The 14,155-nt window shown below is 47.4% G+C and overlaps 1 protein-coding gene across 19 annotated transcripts in view; it reads right to left on the reverse strand.

Annotated features, from left to right (window-relative positions):
* The window catches only part of POU2F1 (POU class 2 homeobox 1), a 1,344,877-nt gene that overhangs the window by 300,940 nt on the left and 1,029,782 nt on the right, over nt 1-14,155 (reverse strand). The gene's annotated exons all lie outside the window — the stretch shown is intronic.

The raw sequence follows: 14,155 nt of genomic DNA on the forward strand, positions 1-14,155 counted from the left end.
GTCGTCCGTGCAGGGGCTTTTCTGTCGATACAAATTTGGAGTTCCAGCACAGCAGCAGGGCTTCACCGGGCAAACCAATGGTCCAGGAGTTGCAGCAGGCGCCCTCTTCAAGTTCTTCTTTGGTTCCTTCGTCCAGTGGTCGACTCTGCCTTCCAAGCCAAAAGCCTCGCCTTTTATTCCGTTCTCTCCCATTCATTCCAGCTTAGCTGTCAATCACCCAGCAGGGTGGGTGTCCTTGCCGGACAGTCAGCCGACCAATCACTACAGAGTGCATTTGGGTCTCTTAGGAGACTAAGCACAGGGGGTTTCGAGCACCTCCCTCACTTCCTGCCCACCCCAGACACCCTGGAGCCATAGGCAGGCTTCACTCATGAATCCCACCAAAGGCAAAGCGAACAATGGGACCAAACCTGGTTTGGCGCGCAGAGTAAATCTCAAGAAGGACCTTTCCACAAAGAAATGGCGAAAAAAGAAGAACAGGACCATTTTGACAAAAATGGCACTCTTAGGTGCTTTACTGCAGCTGTGAACGCAGCCCGCGATAAATGCACACCACGGTAGTTAAAACAAAACCACTGCCACCAGCCATTCAGTGATGAAAGGGTAACATAACTGTTTCATGAGAAGCTAGACAAAGGGGATACTAGGTGACCCCTCCAGTACCCTACTGTAATATGGTGTGTCTGGGTCTAGAAAGTTACATATGTAAATAAAGTCAATTTCACTTTACTGCTCTGGGAAACAGTACTTTATCCCAGAGAAGGTATTTAAACCTTGGGGAAATCTGAAAGACTTCCCTGTGCCACTGCACTGAAGGTGCTGTATGACACAATGTAAAAAATGATGCCTATGGAGTTTGTCAGGCTCCATAACCAAAAGAAACACAACGCTCAGAAATCACATTAAAATACATGAGAGTGGGAGAAAGGGTCTCATTCTCTCCAGGTTAAAAAAATCAAGTCATCAAAACGGGTCTCTTATGTGGAGGGAATTGGCACATTTCTGAGAATTCTCCCTGGTGTTAAATTGGGTTTTAACTAATACTGCTGGGAAAGGTTTTCATCTAGACTTCATTGGAAGATTGAAAGTGCTCACATGCTCCGAGAACTTGTTTAACCTTTTTTCCTTCCTTTAACCTTTCATTTCTACCTACCTCAGAATTTACAAAGTGCAAACGTGATACATACATGCCATTACTGTCCTAGTTAGTGATGTCACCTCAGGGTGTTTGGAGTGTGTATGAAGCATCTCTAAAGAGTATCCACTTGCTTTGCCTTAACTCCGAGAACATATTTTGAAGTATATGTTGATTGTTGCACATTGACCTTTTTAAAGAATGCTTATTTAAAACTGACCGTTAAATAAATAATAATTTTACTAGAAAAGCTTGCGTGTGCTATTTAGATACTAGATTGTGAGAATTTTGATGTTACAGCTCTACAGCTCACATTTACCCCTCTTGAGAAGTCTGGCTGCTCAGTCACACTATCAACTTGTGTAGTACATACCTATACCAATAGGTGGGTTACTTAATACCAAGAGTCGCAGCACCCGACTGGTGAATCGCCCTACTGGAAATGCAGAGACTGCTTTTTTTTCCCACCTGTGTGGATTGTGGCTTGTCCAAAGTTCTAGTCTTTGGATACCAGATTCTTTTCGCAGCCCTGTAAAATGTCTTTTACTTAGTGGGTTCTCCTGCTATTTCCAGAGACCAACCTGCTCACTAAAAAAACAATTTACGAACCTCATATGATGCTCTTTCTGGTGGGGACATAATTTCTCCCTTGAATTACGCAACTTTGAAATATCCCAGTGATGCAGACGGCACTGGGAAATATTTTTAAGCCACATGGGTGGGGGCGTTTGGCTCCATCCTCGACAAGTTCCTCTCATTGTTTCGGTCAAATGCTGTAGCAGTGTCAATGGCGCGCAAGTACAGCACCTTTTTACAAACCAGCAAGGCAAGGAGACATAACTCGGCTTGGACACTCATCTAGCTCTTTGAGAACAGTTCCATTAGCAGGTTAGGTGGGAGGGTGATGAGGAATCGGTGCAAGGAATGTATCCACCAGAAAGAACATTATCAAATGTAATGAATTTGTTCTTTTAAATGGACCATTCTTCCCACCGATTCCTCCTCTTTGAAAGACTCCCAAGCTGTTTGATATCCAAAGGTGCTGGGAATCAAATTATTTGTTTAGATTAACAGTCTGAAGGACAGATTTCCCCGCAGCGGCATCATCCTTAAAAAATAAATCTAGCAGCTAATGCATAGGAAAGGAGTCAAAAGAGGCCCAAGTAGCCGCAGAGCAGGTCTGTCAATGTTGTACAGTATTAGTTTTTCTGCAAAACCAGTGCATGTCCTTTCTTTGGACCGACATTACTGACCGTTGAAAGACATCTCCAAAAGCCTGGTCTGGACGTTGGCCCAAAACTCTTGACGTCCAAATCAAGAGTGGTGCCTGACCACTGTGATTGTTGCCATGGAACTGCTACACAGTCAGCCATGTCTAGTCCTGATTGCAGCATCAGGTGTGCCACTTCCGTTCCATCAGAGACAAAGGACAGGAAGCTGTCTCTCATCTCTCCCTTTAGAACGTACTAAGCAGCATTGTCCATCGCCACCCAAAGAGAATGTTGCCATGGCGCAAGAGGCATTCAGACGCAAAAACCTTCTTGCCCCATGCGTCAAACCTCTTAATATCCCTGTCTGGTGGAAGGGATGAGACGATAAAAGGGATGGGACGATAGAAGTCTTCAAGGTAGCTGTCACAGCCTGAACCACCAGTTTTCAAGTGAAGCATGGGAGGAGAGAAAGGCTGGGGCAGGGCAGTGTTTCCTGATCAGTTCCCTATCCACTGCCGGAACAGAGGCAGGGTTCCCCCGAACCACCAATACGGGGGCCACCATTGCCTCAGTGAAGGGCAGGAGGATCTCTTTCTTGGGGCATCATCCAGAATATTGCAAAGTTCAATCGACCTGGACAGAGCAGATAGCACCAGAGTACAGGACAAGTTAGCCATCAAATGCAGGAAGACGGCGTGAGGCTTTTTTGGGGTGGGAGCTGGAAAAATTTTCATCTCTGGGTAGGTGCTGAAGTCACTGGCCACTTGCTCCTCTGATAGGCCAAGCACATCCTCACACTCCTTATAAAAGTCTTACGGGACTACACCAGTAACACTGAGCACAGCTCCACCCCCTCATGTCCCGTCATCCACCACTCCCGCCCCTGCAGGAGTAGGTGTACAAGATCTTGAGGTGGCATTAGCGTCCACCAGTACAGAACTGGCACGATTACGAGCAGTATGTGACCCAATACGTGAGTTAGAGGGGGACCCACGACCACCACGGGGCACCCCACCGATACAAGAAGACAAATGGAAATCAGGAGAAATACTCTTCAAGACCGACAGCGCGCCGATACGCGTTGTACAAGTAGGGGGGAGACATAGTTTGGGATACTGTGGTCTCAGTGAGGGACGATGAATCATGGAGTGATTTTGACGAATCAGAATGTGCGATAGGAGGCACTGCCATTACAGTGGGTCATGCCTGACACAGAGGATGCTTGGGAGGGGAGGTTAAGGAACAGACTGCGAAAAATTGCACTGGCTAAAAAGAAGGGATCAGGAACGAGGAGTGGAAAAGTAAATTCTAAACTGCAAATGCCCCTCATCCATAAGTCCTTTCCCCCACTCACAGCGGGCACCGGAAAATGGATCTATGCCTTTGAGAAAAATACTGCCAGAGTACCCCTTGCTATAGGAGATGTTAAAAGCCTCTTGGTGTCTGAAGTAGATCAAGCAGGCGCAGTTTGTGTGAAAGCAGGGTTCCCGGGAGTGAAATTAAGTAACACCACTCATGATGGGGCATCATTTAATAATGTTTGTGCACATGTGTGGGATGCACTGTGGAGAACCTTCCCCGAAACCCCTGACTTGCACTCTATAATGCAATGCACGATGGGGTAGGAGGAAGATGCTGCACAGTTCATTCTTCACATGAAGGAGATGTGGCACGTGGAGACGAGCACTGCGTGGGACCAATCTACCTCCCTATTTTACATTATCATAAAAAGGGGATTACCCAAAGTAGTACAGAAGACCTTAGATAAAATACCAGGAATAGAAGCAGAGGGGTGGCCAGAAATCGAAAGCATCATAGTGCATCACAGTAGGAGGATCAAAGAAAAAGATTCTTCAAAGGAGGTTAGCGGAAGAAGCGAAACTGGTGCAGACAAAGTTGGTGAAGGTCGCGGCAGTAACAGCCGCGCCGCCCACAGAACAGCTGGGTGAAGAGGGGTGTGTCCCAGTAGCCACACAGGCAAGAATGGCCGCAGTATGGATGGACAATGGACAAGGGCAGTAGGAAGGAGAGCAGCCATATATTGGACCCAGTGGCAAGGAAGGCCTGCAAGAGGACGAGGTGGGTTCAGGGGACCCCAGGGAGGAGGATATGGAGGGCAAGGGAGATCAGGAGGGCCAGGTCCAAGAGGAGGAAGCCAAGGATAATGCTGGACAAGCAGGAGGGGGGCCACTTTTCACAAGAATGCCGCAGCAGGATGGGTGGAAACTACCAATTCAACCAACCTTACTACACACCACCCCAATACGGTCATCTGCACCCAGGGAGCCCAAACGGACTGCCCCAGGGATCGCATGAAGGACCCCCCACAACATCCACAACGATCACAAACACACCTCCACCTGGGTATAGCGCATTACGTCACCCCGCCCTTACGGCACCAGCACAACACAACTGCCCCACTTAGCCGCCCCAACGAAATAAAAAAACCCTTTGCCACCACTGCAAACGGGGCACCAACACCTTACCAAGGGACATGCGTGCTTAATGAAAACATCTTTTCCTGCCCAGGGACAGACACTCACCCCGACTAGGACAGCCCACAGAGAGCACTTGCGTGTTCGGTCCCATCTACTACCTTACATACAGTAGAGGAACCACTGGTGGGGCAGAGATAGGGAACATGTTACGCTCACCTGGCTCCCACAGAGGCGTCCATCTGAACTGGACAGCTGCGGTCTCCACCAATGTGACGCGTTGGGCCGAGATGACGGACTGGACTGGCCCACCTAGCTTTGTTTGCTTGGCCCTTAGGAATATTCTTCTGTAAATGGAGAAAGGGAATTAACCACCCGTGGAGTTGAGCGTAAATTCCCCCACCCCCGCTGTTCTCCCCACAGATCACCTTTGATGTCCCCTCTTATAGTCTCACCTGATGGTTTGAAAAGATGAGCTCTCCATCCTGCATTGAGCGAATGGGCGCGTTGATAACCAGTTGCTTCACTGGCTCGAAGGAATTGGTGAGTTCCAGAACAATATCGACTCCGAAAAGTATGTAGTTTGTAAGAGTTCACATGTCTGACTTTCACTCGTCCGATTCCTTGCAGTTTGCAGCTTGAAGCCAGCAAAGAGTTCCTCGTGGTAGCTGATGAAGTTCAGGTAAGGATTTGACTTATCCTGCACAGTTCAATAAAATAAGGGCAGAATGTAACCTGTTGCTTGCTCCCTTATTCTGGTGTGGGGAGAAAATATGAAGTTTGGGGAATAATGCCTCCGGTGGTAAAATTAGGTAAGTCTATTGCAGTGAGAAGAGTTCCCCTTGTTTGTCCCTTTGTCTCACCTTGTTGTCCTTTTGTTCCCCTTAGGGGCCGGGGTATGGCGAGGATGCAATGGAGACTGCGCCGACCCGTGAAGAGGAATAGTACCCCCGGCGGTAATCAGGTAAGTCTATGGGGGTAGTTACTATTGCCTCGGTTTAATTCCCTTGGCTCACCTTTGCAGTTCTTGTGTTCCCCTTAGGTGCCAGAGTGCGGTGGGAACGTGCAGAAGGATGCGGTGGATCGTGAGGATGCTGCGAAGGCCAGTGAGTTCAGCGCGGCGCTGCAGCAGGCGAGGCGGCGCGCGTAAAATGTTTCTTTCTTCCAGCTCGAAGGCGCGGTGGATCCGGAATTCAGGTAAGGATCGAAGGTTTTGCTCTTATTCTAACCCTTTCTCCTTCTGTTCCTTCCTTTTTCTAGGAACTACAGACTCAAGGCGGGCGTGGCAGAAGACTGGATGCGGGCTTGCAGACACGGTGAGTGTTACGCTGCTGAATGCAGAATAACGCGAAGCGTGTGCTGCTCTTCGAGCGTGGTTTAAATAGCCTCCAAAGTAGTTCCAGGTAAGTATTCCTCCCCAGCCCCACCAGAGTAAAAAATAGTCCCTAGGTAAAATAGTCCCTTCCAAGCCTCATTTGGCTTGGAGCTCTGCAGCATGGTCTGCATCAGGTAAGCTTGCAGCATGGTCTGTATCAGGTAAGTTCCACTCTATGAGCCTGGCGCCTATGGCGCCAGGACTGACTCTCCATATGAGCCTGGCGCCATAGGCGCCAGGAACGCACCCAAACAGCCCCTAGCAGGGGTTTTTGGGCTTGCTCAAAATAACGTGATGCCTGCTTCCGGGGGTTGCTGGGCCTGGTCTGGTTCCTCGGGGGTAGGCATCATGACAGAACAACAGTTCATCTTTATGGTGTACTCCGGGTTGGAAAAATAATGTATAAATGAGGGTGTTTTTCCTGTTGTCTGGCGAAAATCTCAAAACGCAAGGATTCTCTGGGGCTGTAGTAATGGTTCCTTTTATAGAAGATTTGGATGTCAAAATAGGAGGTAAAACAGTACGGGCAACCCTACTTTATTACAAAACTTCCCCTGTCAATTTGCTCAGCAACCTCAATAGGACAAGATCATTCACCGAGAGAGGGATTGTTTGCTCCACCCCCTGGCATGTGCTCTCTCAGATCAATGCTATTGATAAACACAATGGCACATGAATTAAGAGTGAGGGGGGTCCCAGTAGACCCTGACATGTTCATCTATGGGATCAGAGCATTGGCCAGAGCAGTACCCAAGCTCACGAGAAAAGAATGGCCTTCAGATTTTGTGTTCCCCCTGTAGCTGCCCCCGAGATGGTTGCTGGCACAATTCTGTCCCTGGATCTTGAAGGGGTGCAGGTAGGATTGTCACAATAGGAATGGACACTCGTGGATGTGAATGGCACACAGTGTTGTGCATTGACCCTAACATACCATTACGAGAGTTGAGTGACGAGGTACTGTTAACAGATGACAACAATGAAGGGGAGATCATTGTAGAAATAAGTATCCCATGTGAAGTCATGGTACAGTACAGGAAAATGCTCAGCCCCCTCATGGCCGTGGTCAGTGCCCAACCTTCCTTTTCTGACACAGATATGCAACCAGTGCCCCCTCATTTGTGGACCACCAACCCTCATGATGTAGGGTTATTGGGAGAAGTGACCCATGTGAAAATTACATTAAAACCAGGAGCGATATTGCCTAGAGTGACGCAGTACCCCCTGTCCAGAAAGGCAGAGGAAGGGATTCAGGAAACACTGTGCCCTCCTAGAACAATTGATAATTGCCCCCCCCCAATCACCATGCAATACGGCCATATATCCAATCAAGAAAGTGACAAGGGGGTGGGGGGGCATTGGCGTATGATACAAGATCTCTGCCCCCTCAATGACCTCGTCCAAAAAGGTCTCTTGTTCCAAATCCTGCTTCAATTTTGTGCAGCATCCCAAACCAGGCCACCCACTTTACATTAGTGGATTTGAAAAACGCCTTCTTCTCTGTGCCCCTTGATCCCAGTACCTCACAGCAGTCACACTGGAGGGGAGGAGATACGAACAGTGTTGTTTGCCCCAAGGGTACTGTGAAAGCCCCAGTATATTTAACAGGATCCTACACGAAGATCTTGGCAATATTCAGGTTCCCAGCACCGTAATTCAGTACGTAGATCTCCTGGTATGCAGTGACAGTGAAGAGAGGTGTAGAAAACATTCTATTGCCCTTTTCCAGTTGCTCACACACAAGGGATACAAGGTATTTATTTATTACATTTGTTATACGCCCAGACCCGGAGGTATCACGGCGTAGTTACAGACACTTGAGTGATGCGATCATTACAATTTTTACATTATTGACTGATGGGGTAGCGGGAAGGGAAACACAGAATACAGAACAAGGTGAGTCTGGTCCATTATGCATAATAGGGATGGGCAAACTGGGTAAGTTAGTATTGGTTGAATAGCCAGGTTTTCAGTGACTTTTGGAATTGTTGGTGGGAGACTTTGTTTTTGATGTTGGTCGGGAGGGCATTCCAGTGTTTGGGGGCAAGGACTTTGAAGCTGCTGCCTCCCGCTCTCGAGCTGTCGAAATGTGGGATTTCTAGGAGAGAGTGGTTGCTGGATCTAAGGGGTCTGGTGAGGAGTTTTTTTCCTCACTGTATTGTTGAGGTATTTTGGGGCTGTGTTGGCAATGTGTGATGCATAATGTTTTAAATACAATTCTCGCTTTAATGGGTAGCCAGTGGTTGTTTCTCCTAGTATTGGAGATGTTCTCAGATTTTCTTATGCCTAGTGTCGCTCGAAGGGCTTTGTTCTGCACGAGTTGGAGTTTGGGCAGATTTGAATTAGAATTACCTACGAGGAGTACATTACAGTAGTCGAGCTTTGAGAGTATGAGGGCTCTTGCTAGGTTGATGCAGTTTTTGGGCGAGAGGAATTTGCGACTAAGGGAGATAAGTTTGGATGTGTAGGAGGTGGCTGATGAGAGGGCGTTGACTTGTTTTGTCATAGTAAGGTGGGCATCTAGGTAGACACCAAAGGTTTTGACCTGCTTGAGTATAGGGATTGTGGTGCCATCAATGATAAATCATACATAGTCAGGTTGGAGAGAGTTAATTCTCGCAGGCTATCCGACTAGGAGTAACTCTGTTTTATCATCGTTGAGGCAGAGGCTGTTGTGTGCCATCCAATTCTGAATTAGGGCGTACATTTGGTTGATGAGCAATGAATCCTGTTTGTGGGTCCCGTTGACAAATTTAGTGATGATGGGGGTAAGTGTGGGGGTGCAGAGTTTTACTAGTTGGGGGGGGAATTGATCTTCTTTACAGTTAGATGCTTTTAGTTTGGCTATAGTGTCTAGTACTGTCTGTTAGATGGGGGTGAAGTGAAATGGTTCGCTAGGGATGGCAGTTGAGGTCTCCTCTGGGACGGTGGGAAGGGTTTTGCCTGCGAGGATTAGTTTTTTGTTAGCGATTTTTTTCCAATATTGTCCGACTGAGGAGCTGTACTTGGGCCAGTTGATATCAAAATAAGGCAAAAGAATTATACCCCACAGGGCGGTAACAGTGCATGCCTCGGCCAGACCCTACACAGTGAAAGACATGCAGAAATTCCTTGGAATATGTAATTACTGCAGGGCATGAAAAGTTGATTATGCCGCATACACGTGACCCCTACTGGAAGGCCTTAAGGGGGAACAAAAAGAAAAAAAAACATAACAAGGACAACAGAAATGCAGACAGCATTTGAGAACTTAAAATAATTGATTTCGACGGCCCCAGTTCTAGCAACGCCTGATAATAAACGTGAGCTCTACCTTTTCTCGCATTGTAATGGCACCTTGATGACAGCAGCGTAGACACAAAAACACATATGGGTCACAAACCACTGGCCTATTACAATTGTGATGGGGTGCTCTGTCACCCTTTACGTCGAGCACTCCCGGTTTGCCATGTTATAAAGATCCAAATCCACCCTCACAGCACAAAAAGCGTCAGCGTATGAGATCATTCTGTGAAACCCCAATATCCATGTCTTCAGATGCAAGTCAGTACACCTTGCCACATTCCTCATCGAGCCCTGCACTGTTCAGGATATGCAGGAACATGACTGTGCCACATATGAGGGAGAAGGGGACTACATCCCTAGAGCAAGTGAAAAAGCTCTTGAGGAAGGAGAAGTGTTCTAAGTTGATGGATCAGCATCCATCAACCAAGAAACAGATAAAAAGCACACAAGAGCAGCAGTAGCGAGATTGGAGGAAGGCGAGTATGAAATACTGGTTAAGAAAAGATTGCCCATGCATTATTCTGGCCAAGCCGCAGAGCTGGTAGCACTGATTGAAGCGCTCCACGCAGCAAAAGGATGTTCAGTGACAATATATTCCGATTCAGCATATGTAACCACCACGGTACATGCTTGACTGTCCAGATGGAAGAGAAGGGGATTTAGGAGAGCAGATGGGTCCCCAGTACAACATGCAGAATTACTGAATAAATTAATTGAAATATTAGCGCAACCCTCAGTGGTAGCTATCGTGAAGTGCCAGGTATAGACCCATAATTTGGATGAAATCTCTTTAGGAAATGCGACCGCAGACACCGCCGCAAAAGAGGCAGCATACCTCCCCATCAACATGAGTACAGAATGCTTACTAATAAATAAAACAAACTAACAAAAACCTGACGGTTATCATGCACTGCCCATCACCCACATAACTGAGTTACAAAAGAGAGCACCCCAAACTGAGCAAGATTTATGGACTAAGAACGGATGCACACAATCCCCTACAGATTCGTTGTAGAGACAAGGCACGACAGGAAAAGTTGTCGTTAGGCAAGATTGTGCGCAGTACCCTTCGGGATACTACAGCAACCTTGTCCTTCTGGCAATAGGAACCCAACATTTGGTATAGGGCTGTACTACACAGGTTGGTAGTCTGGCTGAGCAGCCAGGCTTATCTCGAGAGGGGTCACAATGACAAGTATTCAAATAAACTATTACACTCAAGGTTTCTTGATTAAACAATTAATGTATTTAACAGTCAGTTACATAAGTCTTCAGAAGGGAGCAAACATGTAACACTTCAAAATATACTTCAAATCACACTCTTAGTTTCACCAATCAGATAATGCCCATTGGGTATGGCACACAGACACTTCCTACACCCTAATGTGACTTAAATAGCTAGGAGACTGTGGATATTGATTTATCACTGATGCATTTAGAGCAATACTGAGTTTGTTACAAAGGTTAGATTGAGGAATAAAACAAAGGTTAACAGATACTTCATAAAACTGGCAAGTACTTTTTGAACCCTCCAATGCAAAGTAAATTAACGCTATACTGGGGGAAAGGTAAAAGCACAAAGTCAGAGGTAAGATGAGTCTCTCAGGGAGCGAGGACAGCCACTGTTTGTTGAGCAAAGTCTAGGGGAGCAGAAGATCTTCTTTGCAGACAAGTAAAAGTCTTGCACCATGTTTTTAGAAAAGTTTGTAGAAATAAAATCAGGAGATGGGAGGCTTGTGAGCAGCAAAGCTGCAAGCAACTCTGCAAGGGCAACCAAGAATACGTCAAAACTGAAAACAAGTAAGGCTACACAACAAGAGGTAAATCCTCTTTAGGTTCACAGTACCTTTGGTTAGAAGAAATGGTTCCAGCTGGCTTCTGTTCCTGTATAGCTCCGCAGATCCTGGTGTTCCTGGGCCTCAGTCGTGGGGACAAGAGGGAGGATGTCTGGGTAATCCTGCACTGCAATGGGAAGGTCGGCGGCAGCAATGGGCAAACTTCAATTCAGCAGCACTTCGCAGTTCCAGCTCCTCGCATCTACAGCAAATAGCAACACTGCGGTTCTCGGATACCACTTCAGACTTTCCTCGCATCTGGGGTACCGCACTCTGTTGAGGTGGCTCAGGCTTGGTCAGTCCCGTTTCAGGGAGGTCCAGAGGATCTTCTTGGCGCTCGGGTCCGACTTAAAAGCAATCCACTCGGTTTGGAGTTCCTCTCCCTGGCACTTCGGTTCCAGCAGCAGTGGAAGTACAGCCAGCTCCGAGTGGATGTCCAAATGAGTTCACTTTGGGGTTGATTGGTCCAACCAACCCAAGGGGAGAAGTCATTCTTGCAGGGCTTCTCTAGTTGAAACAAATTTGGAGCTTCAGCACAGCAGCAGGGCTTTACCGGGCAAACCAACTGTCCAGGAGTTGCAGCAGGCAACTTTGAAGTTCTTCTTCAGATTCCTCTGCCTTCTAAGCCAAAAAGCCTCGCCTTTTATGCAGGTTTCTCCTATTCATTCCAGCCTAGCTGTCAATCACACAGAAGGGTGGCATTAAGCAGAGGGAGTTTATGGCACTCCCTCACTTCCTGCCCCTGCCAGACACGCTGGAGCCAGAGGCAGGCTTCACCAGTGAATCCCGCCAAAGGCAAAACGAACAAAGGCACCATACCTGGTTTGGCACGCACAGTAAATCTCAAGAAGGACCTTTCCAATAAGAAATGACGAAAAAAGACGACCGGGGCCATTTTGACAAAATGGGCAACAATGGGTGTCTTACTGCAGCTGCAATTTTTGGACGGAAAAAGGTTGGTTATACACAAAGCAGCAGAGGTTAACGTTCTAGAGACAATTTTCCTAGCCTCTAACGCTTTCAAAGTCCAATCCCCAACTTTACGAAAAAGTCTGTGTAAGAGGTGAGCCAAAGTCTTATGAAGTAGCAGTATAGCAAAGGTTCATGATAAATTCAGTCTCCAGTAAAAGATACTTGAAGAGCTAACACGATGATGGAGACCCTGTTAAAGGACTCACTAAAGAGACACAAGCCGGGAGCATGGGTCAGAGGTAAAAGTGGACACCTCTTCTCACACTCTAACACTCAGAAGCAACTTCTCGGTTCAAGGTGAGCAATACATTTTACCCCACAGTACCTTAGGTTAGAAAACATTGTCGTAGCCGGATTCTACTCTGAGCAGCAGCAATGGACTCCGTCTCCCCATTCCTTGGTGTGGTGAGGAAAGGAAGGACTCTGAATGGGATGCCTTAGCAGCAGTCGCTAGAGAGGACCCCTGACACGGATTTCTTCAGTCTCTTTGGGCGGTCTGCGGTTTTGGCACCTTTTTCTCAGCACTGACAAGGACGGTATTGGACTGGTCGATCATCTTCGATTCTGAAGCCCTGGACTCTGGTGAGGGGACTTGGATGAGTGGGATTGTGCCTCTCGAGGTCCAACTGGAGCTCACCAAAGATCTGGACGGATTCAGCCTTGCAAAGACATTGCACAGCAAATGGGTCGAAGTTCTCCTGGTATTTGCAGTCTGCAGCTCTGGAGAGGCACAGCACCTCAGGAGATTGCTCAATTCATAGTTTGTCTCAGGACTGGTTGGTCCCACCAGCCAAAGGGAAGGAGTATACTTTGGAGCTCCTCTGTCGATAAGAAAACACGGCCAGGATAGCAGTGGTCGCTTCACGGTTACTGGAAGGGTCAGCAGGCGTCTCTGGTCGCCTTCCGCTTTAGATCTTCTGTTCCAGTGGTTGACTTGCCTTTGACCTCAGGAACATGACCTTTTATTCAGTTTTCCCACACATTCCTCTGCAAACTCCCTTCCGCTTTTTACAGGCAGGGGTGGGTGGCTGTCCAATAAGGACAGCCATCCCCCCCAGTGGGAACTGGTCCATTCAGAAAAAGGGCAGAGGAGTGAATAACTCCTCCCCCACTTCCTGCCTGCCCAGACACATTGGAGCATAAGTGCGACATCCAACGGTTCCTGCCCAAGGTAAACACAGACCTCCCCCTCCCAGCCATAACTATAGGGTTGACTATGTGACTAAAAAGTCACAGGAGCAGAGACACATATGGTTTTGTGTGCAAATCTCTCATAGTATAAAGTTTTAGGAAGGATACAAAGTATCCCTCTATCCTTAAGATGTGTAGTTAGTAAGGATAAGGAAAGAATCTCAAAGGAGAACCCAAAGCGTTCCCAGCAACACCGCACATAAGGTGTGTGTGGCAAAAGCTAAATACAGATGCCTTAAAAAAAGAAATATGAAGGAAAGCAGACTCTACAATAAAGGTAAAACACAGAGAACAGAGTTCCAAAAGTCATAGCAAATAAGAACGAATGAGGGGGAAAAAGGCTGACCTCATTCAGGATAGAAAGGAAAAGGTCTAGAAGTTCAGAAAAAAGCGCTGTGGTCTTACTAGGAGAGGGGATTAAGCATAAAACGGATAATTCTCCCCAACAGGCGCCAAGAGACCTCAGTCTCTTTCTGGTCTAGGCCCGGGCCCTAAGGTATGCAGGAGTGGTCCCCAGAGGGTATCCTGGCAGTGGGACCCTGCACTGCCAAAGCAGACGGTGGCGGCACCTTCACCACAGGCTTCAAGGAAGGAGCTGTCAGCGCCTTGGTGAAGATGTCCAATATCGTCAGGCAGAAGTTTTCCCATTCCTCTGGTGTTAGGGGAGTTTTCCTAAAGTCCTACTGGTAGTAAGACTTTAGTAAACTATCCCAGTGGTT

Source organism: Ambystoma mexicanum, chromosome 7p, assembly GCF_040938575.1.
Source record: "Ambystoma mexicanum isolate Mex_15411 chromosome 7p, UKY_AmexF1_1, whole genome shotgun sequence".
Taxonomy (NCBI): domain Eukaryota; kingdom Metazoa; phylum Chordata; class Amphibia; order Caudata; family Ambystomatidae; genus Ambystoma; species Ambystoma mexicanum.